The 14824-nt window shown below is 37.8% G+C and overlaps 1 pseudogene; it reads left to right on the top strand.

Moving 5' to 3' along the window:
• Positions 1-14283: 14283 nt before the first annotated feature.
• Positions 14284-14440, top strand: LOC128579908 (uncharacterized; annotated as a pseudogene).
• The last annotated feature ends 384 nt before the right edge of the window (positions 14441-14824 follow it).

Below are 14824 nucleotides of genomic sequence, written 5' to 3'. Positions count from 1 at the left end.
CACAAAAACAAATCAATAAATATGGTATACCATATTAACAAACTGAAAGAGAAAAACCATCTGATAATCTCAATAGACACATGAAAATTTATTTGACAAACTTTAACACCCTCTCATGATAAATACTCAACAGATTAGGTGTAGAGCAAATGCACAGTATAATTCACAACAGCTAAGACATGGACACAACCTAAGTGTTCACCAACACATGAATGGGTAAAGAAAATGTGGCATGTATATGTAATTGGAATACTATTCAGCCTTAAAGGAGGGATTATGTCAGTTTACAACATAGGTTAATTTGGAAGACATTATGTTAAGTAATATAAGCCAAGTAAAGAAAGAAGAATATTGCACAACCTCACTCATATGTGGAATATAATAAAGTTGAACTCATGGAAGTAGAGAGTAGAATTGTGATGACTAGAGTCTGGGAGGAATCTGGGAGGGAATGGGAAGTTATGGATGAAAGGGAACAATGTTTTGGATAGGAATAAAGGGAGGTATAGATTTTGAGACCTGTTGCTCAGCAGGGTGATTATAGTCAATATTTATTATATGCAGTGATACCTTGGAATTCAAACTTAATCCCTTCTAGAACCCCATTCGAGTTCCAAATCATTTGTGTTCCAAGACAATTTTTCCCCTTTAAAATAATAGAAACTGGATTAATCCATTCCTGGGTCCCACAGACTCAAATTTCGAAAATTATTTTAATAATAAATATACTGGATTTTAAGGTAAAATATTAACAAATAATAATAATTGAATAAAAATATGAATTAATAAAATTAAAAATATAAAAACCTATATTTACCTTAAAAAGAAGTGATGATGGCACATGTGAAAGCTGGAGGAGGAGAGAGATTGCTTCGAAGGTGAGTCACCTTTTATGATGACATCAGGTCACTGCATTTCTCATGGTTCTAGTGTCTGTATCCTTTGCCTTTTCATGTACTCTGCTAAGGTACCGCTTGGGGTCACTGGTTGTGTCTTTTGAGCCCTAGTATCAGGCATGCCTTTCTCTAAATCATCGTGGAGGACCTTGACTTTCTCACAAATTATTTCAGAAATCACATCACCAGCCAGCTGTTTTTCATTAATCCAAACTAAGAGGAGTTTTTCCTATCTCTTCCATACTTTTCAATCTCCTAGCGGTCAGCATCATAACCCCTTTTGCCACATCAGCTGTTTTGATAGCTTATTTTTCAAAATCATATAGTTGATTTAGGCATCCCTAACATAGTAGTGAGATCAGACACGTGTACTGCTTTCATGCTTAGCTGTAAGATCTTTCTTAACCTCAATTTTAGCTCCAGCAGCTTTCTTCTTACTCTTATTTTCCTCACTACACTTTTTCAGGTACACTTAATTGTTATTATATTTAAAAAAATACAAAGCCAGCACAAAAGCATAAAATTAGCGGTTGAAAATCACACAAGATGCTTTCACCACAGCTCCTGACAACAAACTGAACCACAAAGCCTATGGTTGGCCCGAGCACTGGAGAAACTTATATACAAAAACAAACACAAACTATGTCAAAAACACAAACACAAACAACATGCTAGGCATTTGGATTCCAAAGCAGCATTCAGAACTGGGGCAAATTTGCTTGAACTTTTTGTTCGGATTCCAAGTTGTTCAAGTTCTGTGGCATTTGGATTCCAGGGGCAATACCGTATTTTAAAATAACAAAGTGTGAATTTCAAATGCCTCACCATAAAACATAATAGGTAAGTGTGGTGATGGATACATTAATTAGTTTGTTTAGCAGGCGTAGGTAGGGTTCGAACCTACCACCCCCAGTGATAATTTGATTTAATTATGCTACATTGTATACATCTATCAATATGTCACATTTTACCCTATAAAAATACACAATTTGGATTTTTCTGTCAAAAAATTTTTAAAATGTAAAAATAAACCAAGAAAAGAAGAGAAAACAAAAGAAGAACTTGCAGTTTGGGTAGGGATATTCTTGTCTGTCAGAGGATAGACAATCTCTAGGTGATTATCTTGTGTCTATTCTTTATATATGTATGGTTTATATATAGCTGTTGTTTCCACATCTGTTGTTGGGCCTAATACCAGCAGGTTAGGAGCTCAAAAAGGCAAGACAGTTGTGAAGTGGAGAGAGAAAGGTTGTATTGGAGATCATATCATTCTCTTACCATTTCCAAGTATTATCAGTGGGTGAGTCTTATCAAAGCTGGTGCTCTTTGCCAAGGAGTTAAACATATTTCTGACCCCAGAATTAAGCCACAGGAGAAAATATGGTGGGAAATAGAAGAGCTATGAACTAGATTTCTGCTTTATGCTTATGAAATCAGCTCAATGTGCTTGGGCTGGAGTAGCATCTGATTTCCTGAGAGTAAACATGGCTGCTCCTTCACTTCCACCTTCTAGTTCTCAAGCAAACATCCTTTGTGGCTGGTCTCAGCCTGGACCATACAGAGAAGGGAATTCTGAGAAACACAGTAAAAAACACCATGAGGCCAAAGACTTCTACTGGTAGTGATTTCCTCCTCCTCCACCCATTTCCTGTCTTCTCATATAGACTTCTAAGAGGAGAGGAATTGGGTGGTGGATAATTACAGCTAAGATAACTTCTTTTTTTGTGTGTGTGTGTGATTTTTGGCCGGGGCTGGGTTTGAACCCACCACCTCCGGCATATGGGACCGGCACCCTACTCCTTGAGCCACAGGTGCCACCCTGAGATAACTTCTTAATAGTTCTGGATGGGATCTAGCTTGGTTGTTAAAAATCTTTCTAAAATATGAGCTCCTTCATGGCTGGGAAGAATCAACATTGTTAAAATGTACATACTACCCAAAGCAATCTATAGATTTAATCTGCATCAAAGCACCTATGTCATTCTTTAAAGATCTTGAAAAAATAGTACTCTGATTCATATGGAACCAGAAAAAAAAACTTGAATAGCAAATACAGTTTTTAGAAATAAAAATAAATCTGGAGGCATCGTGTTGCCAGACTTCAGCTTATATTACAAGGCTATAGTGATCAAAACAGCATGGTACTAACACAAAAACTGAGACACAGATCTATGGAATAGGATAGAGAATCTAAGATGACCCGGCCACATATCATCATTTAATCTTTGATAAGCCTAACAAAAATATGAAATGGGGAAAAGGATCCTTATTTAATAAATGGTGCTGGGAGAACTGGTTTTCCATAGGGAAGACTGAAACCCGCACCTCTCACCACTGACAAAAATTGATTCTCGTTGGATAAAAGATTTAAATTTAAGACAAGAAACAAGAAAAATTCTAGAAGAGAGTATGGGGAAAACACTTGTAGATATTGGTCTGGGAAAAAACTTTATGAGGAAGACCCCCCCACCCCCCAGCAATCGCAACAACACCAAAAATAAATTACTGGGACTTGATCAAGCTAAAAAGCTTTTGCACAGCTAAAAGTACCACAAACAGAGCAAACAGCCCTCAGAATGGGAGAAGATTTTTGCATGGTATAAATATGACAAAGGCCTGATAACTAGAATCTGCAGAGAACTCAAATTAAACAATAAGAAAAGTGCAAAACCCCTCTCTGTAAGTGGGCAAGAGATTTGAACAGAAACATCTTTGAGGATGATAGACAAATGGCCAACAAACACATGAAAAAATGCTCATCTTTAATTAACAGAGAAAAGCAAATCAAAATTACTCAAAGATATCGCTAACCCCAGCAAGATTAGCCCACATCACAAAGTCCCAAAACACCAGATGCTGGTGTGAATGTGGGGACAAGGGAACACTTCTATACTGCAGTGGGATTGCAAACTAATATAGCATTTTTGGACAGAAGTATGGAGAATCCTCAAAGATCTGAAAGTAGACCTTCCATTTGACCCTGCAATCCCATTACTAGGTATCTACTCAGAAGAACAAAAATGATTTTACCACAAAGACACTTGCACTAGAATGTTTATTGCAGCCCAGTTCAGAATTTCCAAGTTGTGGAAGCAACCTAAATGCCCATTAACCCATTAATGGATCAAAAAACTGTGGTATATGTATACCATGGAATATTATTCAGCCATTAAAAATGATGGAGACTTTACATCTTTTACATTTACCTGGATGGAGCTGAAATACATTCTTCTTAGTAAAGTATTACGAGAATGGAAAAATAAATATTCAATGTACTCCATACTAATATGAAATCAATATATAAACAATTACATGTCTATAAGAACAATAAAACACTGTTATAGTCCAGTTTGGGGGTAGAGGGAAGCAGGAGGGGTATAGGGGGAAAGACATATGACAGGAGGAGGAAGGGCATGAGGTGGGATCTCACCTAATATGCACATGGTGAGGGTGTATAACACACCCCCTGGGGGAGGTGCTCTTCTACAAATGCAACTTTACCCTGGAAGTGAGAACAATGTAACCTAAATATTGTACCCTAATATTAATTTAAAAAAAGTTAAAAAAAAATAAATACGAGCTCCTTGTTTCTTTCTATTTGTAGCTTTGGACCCTAGTCACTAATTCCAAGGCAGTAGGAAAAGTCCCATGAAATATCCCATTATATAAGATTGCATTTTAAGAATCTTCTGAATGGGAAGTGATAAGTACTGGACACCATCTTAGTACAGCTTTAGTTATTTGATCATTTCTTTTGTTATTGCCTTAAAATGTTCACAGGTGTAATAGCAAATTCTAAAGTGTATGTGGCAGAAGGAGGCAAGATGGCTGACTGGAGCCAGCTTTCCACACAGCCTCCCATCCAGAAGGAGGGTTAAAGGACAGAAGTTTAGCAAGTAAGCTGCTGGTTTGGAGCTGAGCCAAGAGGGAAGATTGAAGAGAGCATATCACCCCTGCTGATACAAGCTTCGATCCCAAGGAAACAAACAATAGGTACAAAACCCATGGCTAAGCAGACAGGAGTCCCCTCCCCCATGAGAATGGCTCACAGTATACTTTCTTCAAACAAGCAAGCAGAGTTCAGATCTCCTTCTATTTTATCCCACGGGAAAGACCCTCTAAAAACCAGAACTCCTTCCCCAGAGAGGACCCACTAGTGTGACATGGCACTCTCCCACCAGGCATAAAACTGAACATACACTCTACAAGCAACTCTGAACTCCAGCACTTCCCTCTACTCTCATCCCATGGTCTGGAAGCTTGTCCCCAATGGAGTCCAGATTCTTGGGCATTTTCTTAAGAGGTGTGGATATGGCGTGGGCTGTTATAAGTCTGTGCTGAATCGGCAGCACAGGTGTAAAGTGGGGACTGTGCAGCAAGGGAGCCATATGGGAGAGGGAGAGATGGTGCCCCAGGGCACAGCAGAACATCAGCAGCAGCAGGAACAACAGGGCTCACACTCCTGGTGATGTTTTGGAGAAACACTTCCCGCCTCTCTTAGCAAGCAGAGTGAGCCGGGCCTCTGCTCCAGTAGCAGCCACAGGTGGAATAGATCTGGGATGGAAATAGAGGCCCCATGAGCAAAGGGTATGCCTGAAGTGGTACCTGCCCGGGCAGAGACAGAGAATAGAATCTGCACATGTACAGAGGTGGCATACTCCCAGAGAGAGGTTGAGTCAGAATTGCTGCTTTTGTGAGCACAAGATGCAACCAGCCCCCAGGGGAGCATAGCTGGGACAAAAGCAGGCATGGCAGCAGCATCAGCCCAGGGAAGGGCAGGAACTGAGAGCTGTTTGGGAGCTCTAACCACCCCTGGCCCCAAACAGAGTACAGCAGAGACAGAGACAGCTCTGTGAGAATTGGCACAGCGGCATCAGCACAGGGTGGGGATGAGTCACAGTTTCTGTGACCTCAAACAGTGCCTGGCCCTCAGGGGAATATAGCTGGGACAAAAATACAAATTCTGTGAGAATATAAGTGGCAGCAACATCAATCAGGGGTGGAGCTGGAAATGAGTGAAACTCCTCAGCCTCCATTAAGCACCCAAGGTAGTCAGGCTTCAGCTCCCTCTACTGGCTGATGGCAGAGTGCAGCGGCCTTGGTGAGGAGACACAGATCTCCCAGTGACTCAGGCAGGCACAAATCCCTGGTGCATCTGCTTATTGGAGGGAACTGGGTCATAGCCCTATGGGGTTACCAGTGACTGGGTGTGACAGAGGGCAAGGTAGTGAAGGAGACATCAACCTTCCCGGGCTAATTCATTTGCTGGGTGGGCCCTTCTGACTCCACAGAGCACCCGAGTGAGTCCTATTCAAGCTGCCAACAGACCCTGGCTATCTAGTTGCTGGAGACTTTTTGAACTCTCCCACTTGAGATTTTGTGCTGACTGGGACAATTGATTTGGAACTCTTGAACTGGGCCAATCAACTGAGGAACATCCAAGCTGAGACTTCAACCCAAAGTTACTGATTCACTAGGATCGGACAGAGACCAACTGAAAACAAGACAGAGCCACTTAGCTCACCACACCAAGCAGGTCCCCAGTGTCTCAGGCAGTAGTACTATATGGGTCCTTTGCAAAACTCTAGAAAAGCCTGCAGTCGCCAGTGCTAGCTCTTGGGCAAAGGGCTGGTTAATCACTACTCCAGGAGCCCCCAGTCCAATTTCACCTTATCTGTTAATCTAGCCAAATGGTGAAAAATAATCATGGGGTGGAATCAGTGGAAAAACTCTGGCAACATGAATAATCAGAGTAGATCAACTCCCCCAAGGAATGACAAGATGAACACACCAGAAGATCCCATTCATAAACAAATGGCTGAGATGTCAAAAATCGAATCCAGAATTTGGACTGCAAATAAGATTAACAGAATGGAGGTAAAGTTGGAATTAGAAATTCAAAGACCATTTCAAAAGTTGTCTTAAGAATCCAATGAATTCAAAGACAAAATTACCAAAGATTTTGACACATTGAGGCAAGAACTTGCAGCCTTCAAAGATCTGAAAAATATAGTAGAATCTCTCAGTAATAGAATGGAGCATACAGAAGAAAGGATTTCTGATATTGAAGACAAAGCTTTTGAACGCTCCAAAAGGCTCAAAGAGGAAGAAAAATGGAGAGCAAAAATGGATCATTCTCTGAGAGAGCTCTGGGACAATTTGAAGAAAACTAATATTTGCCTTATTAGAATTCCTGAAGGTGAGGAGGTTGTTTCCAAAGGCCCAGATGCTCTACTACAAGAGATGATCATGGAGAACTTCCAAAACATGGCAAGAGATTCTGAAATTCAGATAGCAGACAGCTTCAGAACCCCAGCACAAATCATCCCAAATAAAGTATCTCCCAGACACATTATAATGAACTTCTCCAAAGTTAATAAGAAGGAGAAAATTCTGCAACCTGTAAGACAGAAGAAAATCATAAGCTACAAGGGAAAGAATATTAGAATGACTGCAGATCTCTCTGCTGAAACTTTTCAAGCTAGAAGAGGGTGGTCATCGACATTTAACCATCTAAAACAAAATAACTTTCAACCCAGGATTCTGTATCCAGCTAAACTGAGTTTCATTTATGATGGAGAAATTAAATACTTTAATGACATTCACATGTTGAAGAAATTTGCCATAACTAAACCAGCTCTTCAGGATATTCTCAAACCTATCCTCCATAATAACCAGCACAATCGTCTACCACCAAAGTATACTCACTCAGAAACTTTTGATCAAACTCCAACTTCCACAGTGGCAAAAGGATAAAAAATGTCTACTGGACTTTCAAAAATCTCAATACCCAAAATACTACCAGGCTTATCAATACTCTCAATTAATGTGAATAGCTTAAATTGTCTTCTAAAGAGGCACAGGTTGGCTGACTGGATACAAAAACTCAGGCCAGATATCTGCTGCATACAAGAATCTCATCTTACCTTAAAAGATAAATATAGACTCAGGGTGAAGGGATGTCATCTATAATTCAGGCATATGGCAAGAAAAAAGCAGGTGTTGCAATGTTATTCACAGATACAATAGGCTTTAAACCAACAAAAGTAAGGAAAGATAAGGATGGTCACTTCATATTTTTTAATACTCAACATGATAATATTTCAATTATTAACATTTATGCACCCAACCAGCATGTGCCTCAATTTTTAAGAGAGACTCTAACAGACATGACCAAAAAAATTCCTCCAGCACCTTAATAGTTGAAGATTTTAACACCCCTTTGGCAGTGTTGGATAGACCCTCCAATAAGAAGCTAAGAAAAGAAATTTTAGACTTAAAGTTAAACATTCAACAATTGGATTTAACAGACATCTACAGAACATTCCATCCTAACAAAACTGAATACACATTCTTCTCATCAGCCCATGGAACATCCTCCAAAATTGATCACATCTTAGGTCACAAGCCTAACCTCAGCAAATTCAAAAGAATAGAAATTATTCCTTGCATCTTCTCGGACCATCATGGAATAAAAGTTGAACTCAGTAACAACAGGAATCTGCATACTCATACAAAAACATGGAAACTAAATAACCTTATGCTGAACGATAGCTGGGTCATAAATAAGGTTAAGAAAGAAATTACCAAATGTTTGGGACAAAATGGTAATGAAGACATGAATTGCCAGAACCTCTGGGATACTGCAAAGGCAGTCCTAAGAGGAAAATTTATAGCATTGCAAGTCTTCCTCAAGAGAATGGAAAGAGAAGAAGTTAGCAACTTAATGGGACATCTCAAGCAACTTGAAAAGGAAGAACATTCCAAATCTAAACCCAGCAGAAGAAAACAACCAAAATTAAAGCAGAATTAAATGAAATTGAAAACAAAAGGATTATACAAAAAATCAATCAATCAAAAAGTTGGTTTTTTGAAACGGTCAATACCATAGATAAAACTTTGGCTATCCTAACCAGGAATAAAAGAGTAAAATCTCTAATTTCATCAATCAGAAATGACAAAGATGAAATAACAACAGACACCTCATAAATTTAAAAAAATCCTTAATGAATATTACAAGAAACTCTAGTCTCAGAAACACGAAAATCTGAAGGAAATAGACCAATACTTGGAAGCACACTACCTTCCTAGACTTAGCCAGAATGAAGTGGAAATGTTGAACAGGCCTATATCAAGTTCTGAAATAGCATCAACTATCCAAAATCTCCCCAAAAAGCAAAGCCCAGTACTAGATGGCTTCACATCAGAATTCTACCAAACCTTTAAAGAGAAACTAGTACCTATATTACTTAACTTTTTCCAAACTATAGAAAAAGAAGGAATACTACCCAACGCATTTTATGAAGCAAACATCACTTTGATTCCCAAACCAGGAAAAGACCCAACAAGAAAAGAAAATTATCGACCAATATCTCTAATAAACACTGATGCAAAAATATTCTATCAGATCTTAGGGCAGCACCTGTGGCTCAAAGAGTAGGGTGCCGGCCCCATATACCAGAGGTAGCAGGTTCAAACCCAGCCCTAGCCATAAACTGAAAAAAAAAAAAAAAAAAGATCTTAGCAAACAGAATCCAGGAACACATCAAACAAATTATACACCATGACCAAGTGGATTTTATCTGAGGGTCTCAGGCTGGTTCAATATATGTAAATCTATAAACATAATTCATCACATAAACAAAATAAAAAATAAAGACCGTATGATTCTCTCAAAGGATGCAGAAAAAGATTTTGATAATATCCAGCATCTTTTCATGATCAGAACACTTAAGACAATAGGTATAAAAGGGACATTTCTTAAACTGATAGAAGCCATCTACAACAAACTCACAGCCAATATTGTATTGAATGGAGTACAATTGAAATCATTTCCACTCAGATCAGGAACCAGGCAAGGTTGCCCATCATTGTCTCCACTGCTTCTTAATATTGTAATGGAAGTCTTAGCCATCACAATTAGACAAAAAAGGTGATCAAGGGTATCCATATAGGGTCAGAGGAGATCAAACTTTCACTCTTCACAGATGATATGATTGTATACCTGTAACCCCCCAGGGATTCAACTACAAAACTCTTAGAAAAGATCAAGGAATACTGCAACATCTCAGTTTACAAAATCAACACTCAAAAATCTGTAGCCTTTATGTATACCAACAATACTCATGCTGAAAAAACAGTCAAAGACTCTATTCCATTCACAGTGGTGCCAAAGAAGAGGAAATATTTGGGAGTTTACCTAACAAAGGATGTGAAAGATCTCTATAAAGAGAACTATGAAACTCTAAGAAAATAAATAGTTGAAGATGTTAATAAATGAAAAAACGTACCGTGCTCCTGGCTGGGAAGAATCAACATTGTTAAAATGTCCATAATACCCAAAGCAATATACAAGTTTAATGCAGTCCCTAATAAAGCACCACTGTCATACTTTAAAGACCTTGAAAAAATAATACTTCATTTTATATGGAATCAGAAAAAACCTCGAATAGCCAAGACATTACTGAGAAATAAAAACAAAGATGGAGGAATCATGCTACCAGACCTCATACTATAAATCAATAGTGATACTGGCACAATAACAGAGAGGTCGATGTATGGAACAGAATAGAGAACCAAGAGATGAATCCAGCTACTTACCATTATTAGATATTTGACAAGCCAATTAAAAACGTTCAGTGGGCAAAAGACTCCCTATTTAACAAATGGTGCTGGGTAAACTGGCTGGCGACCTGTAAAAGACTAAAACTGGACCCACACCTTTCACCATTAACTAAGATAGACTCTCACTGGATAAAAGGTTTAAACTTAAGACATGAAACTATAAAAATACTGGAAGAAAGTGCAGGGCAAACACTTGAAGAAATCAGCCTGAGAGAATATTTTATGAGGAGGACCCCCCTGGGCAATTGAAGCAACACCAAAAATACATTACTGGGATCTGATCAAACTAAAAAGCTTCTGCACAGCCAAGAAAACAATAAGTAAAGCAAGCAGACAAACTTCAGAATGGGAGAAGATATTTGCAGGTTATGTCTCCAACAAAGGTTTAATAACCAGAATCCACAGAGAACTCAAATGTATTAGCAAGAAAAGAACAAGTGATCCCATCTCAGGGTGGGCAAGGGACTTGAAGAGAAACTTCTCTGAAGAAGACAGGTGCATGGCCTACAGACACATGAAAAAATGCTCATCATGCTTAACCATCAGAGAAATGCAAATCAATCACTTTGAGATATCATCTAACTCCAGTAAGATTAGCCCACATCACAAAATCCCCAAACCAGAGATTTTGGCATGGATGTGGAGAAGAGGGAACACTTCTGCATGGCTGGTGAGAATGCAAACTAATACATTCCTTTTAGAAAGATGTTTGGAGATCACTTAGGGATCTAAAAATAGACCTGCCATTCAATCCTTCAATTCCTCTATTAGGTATATATTCAGAGGACCAAAAATCACTTTATAACAAAGATATTTGTAACAGAATGTTTATTGCAGCCCAATTCATAATTGCTAAGTGATGGAAGAAGCCCAAGTGCCCACTGGCCCATGAATGCATTAATAAATTGTGGTATATGTACACCATGGGATATTATGCAGCCTTAAAAGAACATTGAGACTTTACCTCTTTCATGTTTACATGGATGGAGCTGGAACATATTCTTCTTAGTAAAGCATCTCAAGAATGGAAGGAAAAGTATCCAATGTACTCAGCCCTACTATGAAACTAATTTATAAGCACCCACACTTCCATATGAAAGCCATAACTCAACTATAGCCTAAGATGAAGGGGAAAGAGGAGAGGGAGAGGAGGGGTGGGTGGAGGATGGGTGGATGGAGGGTAATTGGTGGGACTGCACCTATGGTGCATTTTACAAGTGTATGTGCTAAATCTACTAATGGTAGAATATAAATATCTTAACACAATAACTAAGAAAATGCAGTGAAGGCTATGTTAACCAGTTTCATGTATATAAAACTAGCACATTGTATCCCATAATTGCATTTATGTATACAGCTATGATTATATAAAAAAAGAAGTGTATGTGGCATAACCCATACCACCCTCCTTGATCTCATCTAAGGTGTACATGACAATTTTATTAAATACTAATTCAGATTTATACTATAGATTGGAAAATCTAGGCTAGTGCTTTCTAAACTGTGAGAGGGATGTACAAATTGATATCAAGTAAATCCCTGTTTAACCTATCTACATATTCCATCCCCTTTCTTAGAAATATCATATTTGTATGGAACCAAAATGTTATTTTTTTTAGCTTGATTCGATTGTATTATTAAATAACTCAGAGTCCTTTTATTGTGACATTATTACTAGGACAAACGTGAAAATGTAATAGATACATTATTAATTTATACGTACAATATCTAATTCTAGGGCTTGGATTAGAAGGTCATCTACTCTGGAAATAAATATAGATCTATAATAGAGGAACTTAGGCAAAAGTTCATGAGGTTAAGTGAACTGCATGTAAAATATTCTACATTGACTCCTAAGTGATTTCCTGAACATATTTTTCTAATAATGTATGTCTCATTAGCCCATATCCATTCACTATCAAAAAGGATTTGAGGTGACTGATTTTCTAAATTTAACCTAATTCTGTGTATAATTAAGATAAATAAACTATGAATTATGTATAATTTATTTTACTCTTCAACTAAAGCTGTGTCAATATTTTCTCTAAGCACTAAATATTTCTAACTCAGAGAGAATATTCTTAAATTCAATGACTGATTTGTTGAAAGTAAATGCAGCTAAACTTCTAACTACACACACACACACACACACACACACAAACACACACATTTAGAAAAAGATATAAGAGGATGCACTCCCAACTATGAACAGCAGTTCTGAGGAGGAAAATGGGACAACAAAAGGCAGGAAGGAGGGGCATAGTCAGTGATCAGGAGTGGTAAAAGAGGGCTTCCACTTGCAAAGATAACATGAGTTTTAATTTTAAAAGACATAGATCCTGGCCAAAAATAAGTTAATCTAAACATTTGTAACAAGGCTGGGCATGGTGGCTCCTGCCTATAATCCTAGCGATGTGGGAGGTCAAGATGGGAGAAATGCTTGAGGCCAGGAGTTTTGAGACCAGCCTGGACAGCACAGCATGATCTCAGTCTCTACAGGAGGCTGAGGCAGGAGGCTTGGCTAAGCCCAGGAGTTTGAAGTTGCAGTCAGATATGATCCTGCCATGGCATTGTAGCTTGGGCAACAGAGCAAAATCCTATCTCAAAATAAATAAATAAATGAACAAACAAACATTTATAGCACTGTATGCATATTAATAATGACAACATGACATGAAAAGATCTTTATATTACTCAGTGCAAATAACAAGGATATTAAAAAGCATGTTTGAGGTGGTTGCAACTGTATAAAACTATCTATATCTATGTATTTATTTTTCTATTGAGAGTGTACGTGTTTTTGCATGTGTGCACAGAGGAACTCCCGCAAGGCTAATCAGTAGGATAGAACACTAGCGTGATCATCTGGAGGTGGAGATTGCAGAGAATCTCTCTCCTCCTCCTATGCTGCTGCTGCTTCTCCTTCCCTTTCTCCTTCTCTACCTTCTCTTCCTTTATTTATCTACTCCTTCTTTTTCTCTTTCTCCTTATCCTTTTTTTCTCCATGCTTGTCTATATTTTAACTATGTATTACTTTTATAATATAAAAATTACAAATACAAAAAGTGCATGTCAGGTCACAGTAATAATAATCATAGTAGAGCTTTGAGAAGCCACAATAGGGCGTTCTTAACCACTGTCTGATTGAAGTAGGTATTACTATTACCATTTGGTGCATTAGAAAACCCTCACATCTTAGAAAAGGTGAATGTCTTGTGCAGGTTTATACATACAGACAGAGAAATTTAAATCTCTTGGCCTTCAAACCTTGGGCTCTTTGCCCTACATTGCAAAGAAGAGTCACTAAGACTTTTACCTTTACTCCTTAAAATTTAGGAAAGTTAAATGAAAACACTGCAATCAAAGACATCATTAAATTCAACATAATTTAAATAAAAATACATGAAAGAGCACTTCCCACCTGGCTCTTTCCCACTTGTCTTTATTTTTTATTTATCTCCTCGGAGAATTACAAATCAGAAGTTTTCCCATAATGTACACTCACATAGTTTTGAGATCACATATTGTATGTCTAGACATAATATATAAATATACATATACATATTCATTTATAGATGTATGCAATCTAAATACAAGACAAGAAGACTGACAAATAAGCATCCTCGCATTAAAATAAGTAACTGTTATTGTAAAAATAACAATTTTCATATTTTAAAGTGTTACATAAATTGGAAAGTAAGTGTGGATCAATGGGTGTCAGTGTATGGACAATCCATTTGTTCTTAAACAAAAGTCTTTAGTAATTGCTTCTCGGCCTTTTGGCTAAGATCAAGTGTAAAAGTCTTTAGTGACTCATGCTAATTTTTCCTTTTTTATAATTAAGGCTTTTATGAGGAATTATGGAAAAGCTTTATATATGTATATATATTTGTACTTGTACACACATACATATACATACACGCATAGATGTACATAATCTAAGAAGCTATTCTAATTGCTAGTAATCCAAACAGATCCACAAAGGACATAACACCAAGGAAATGAGCTCCAGATTTTCTTGCCCTAGAGCAGTGTTCTTCAGCCTTGTTTAATCTCACAGCACACTTGAAGCTATAGTTACATTTCTGCAGCACACTTAAATGATGATGATCAAAAAAAAAAAAGAATGAAAAAAAGAATATACTTAGCGTGCTTTGAATTTCTTTTGAAAATCATTTAATTAATGATCTTTAAAACTTTTTGTGGCACACCTACGATACTCTCATAGCACCAGTTGAAAATCAGTGCCCTGGAGTATTTTCCTTGGGGCAAAGGCCATTAGACACAAGATAACATAGGTTCAC

Source organism: Nycticebus coucang, chromosome 2 (genome assembly GCF_027406575.1).
Source record: "Nycticebus coucang isolate mNycCou1 chromosome 2, mNycCou1.pri, whole genome shotgun sequence".
NCBI classification, from domain to species: domain Eukaryota; kingdom Metazoa; phylum Chordata; class Mammalia; order Primates; family Lorisidae; genus Nycticebus; species Nycticebus coucang.
Note: the sequence above shows the minus strand (reverse complement) of the source record. Positions and strands in the feature narration are given on the sequence as shown.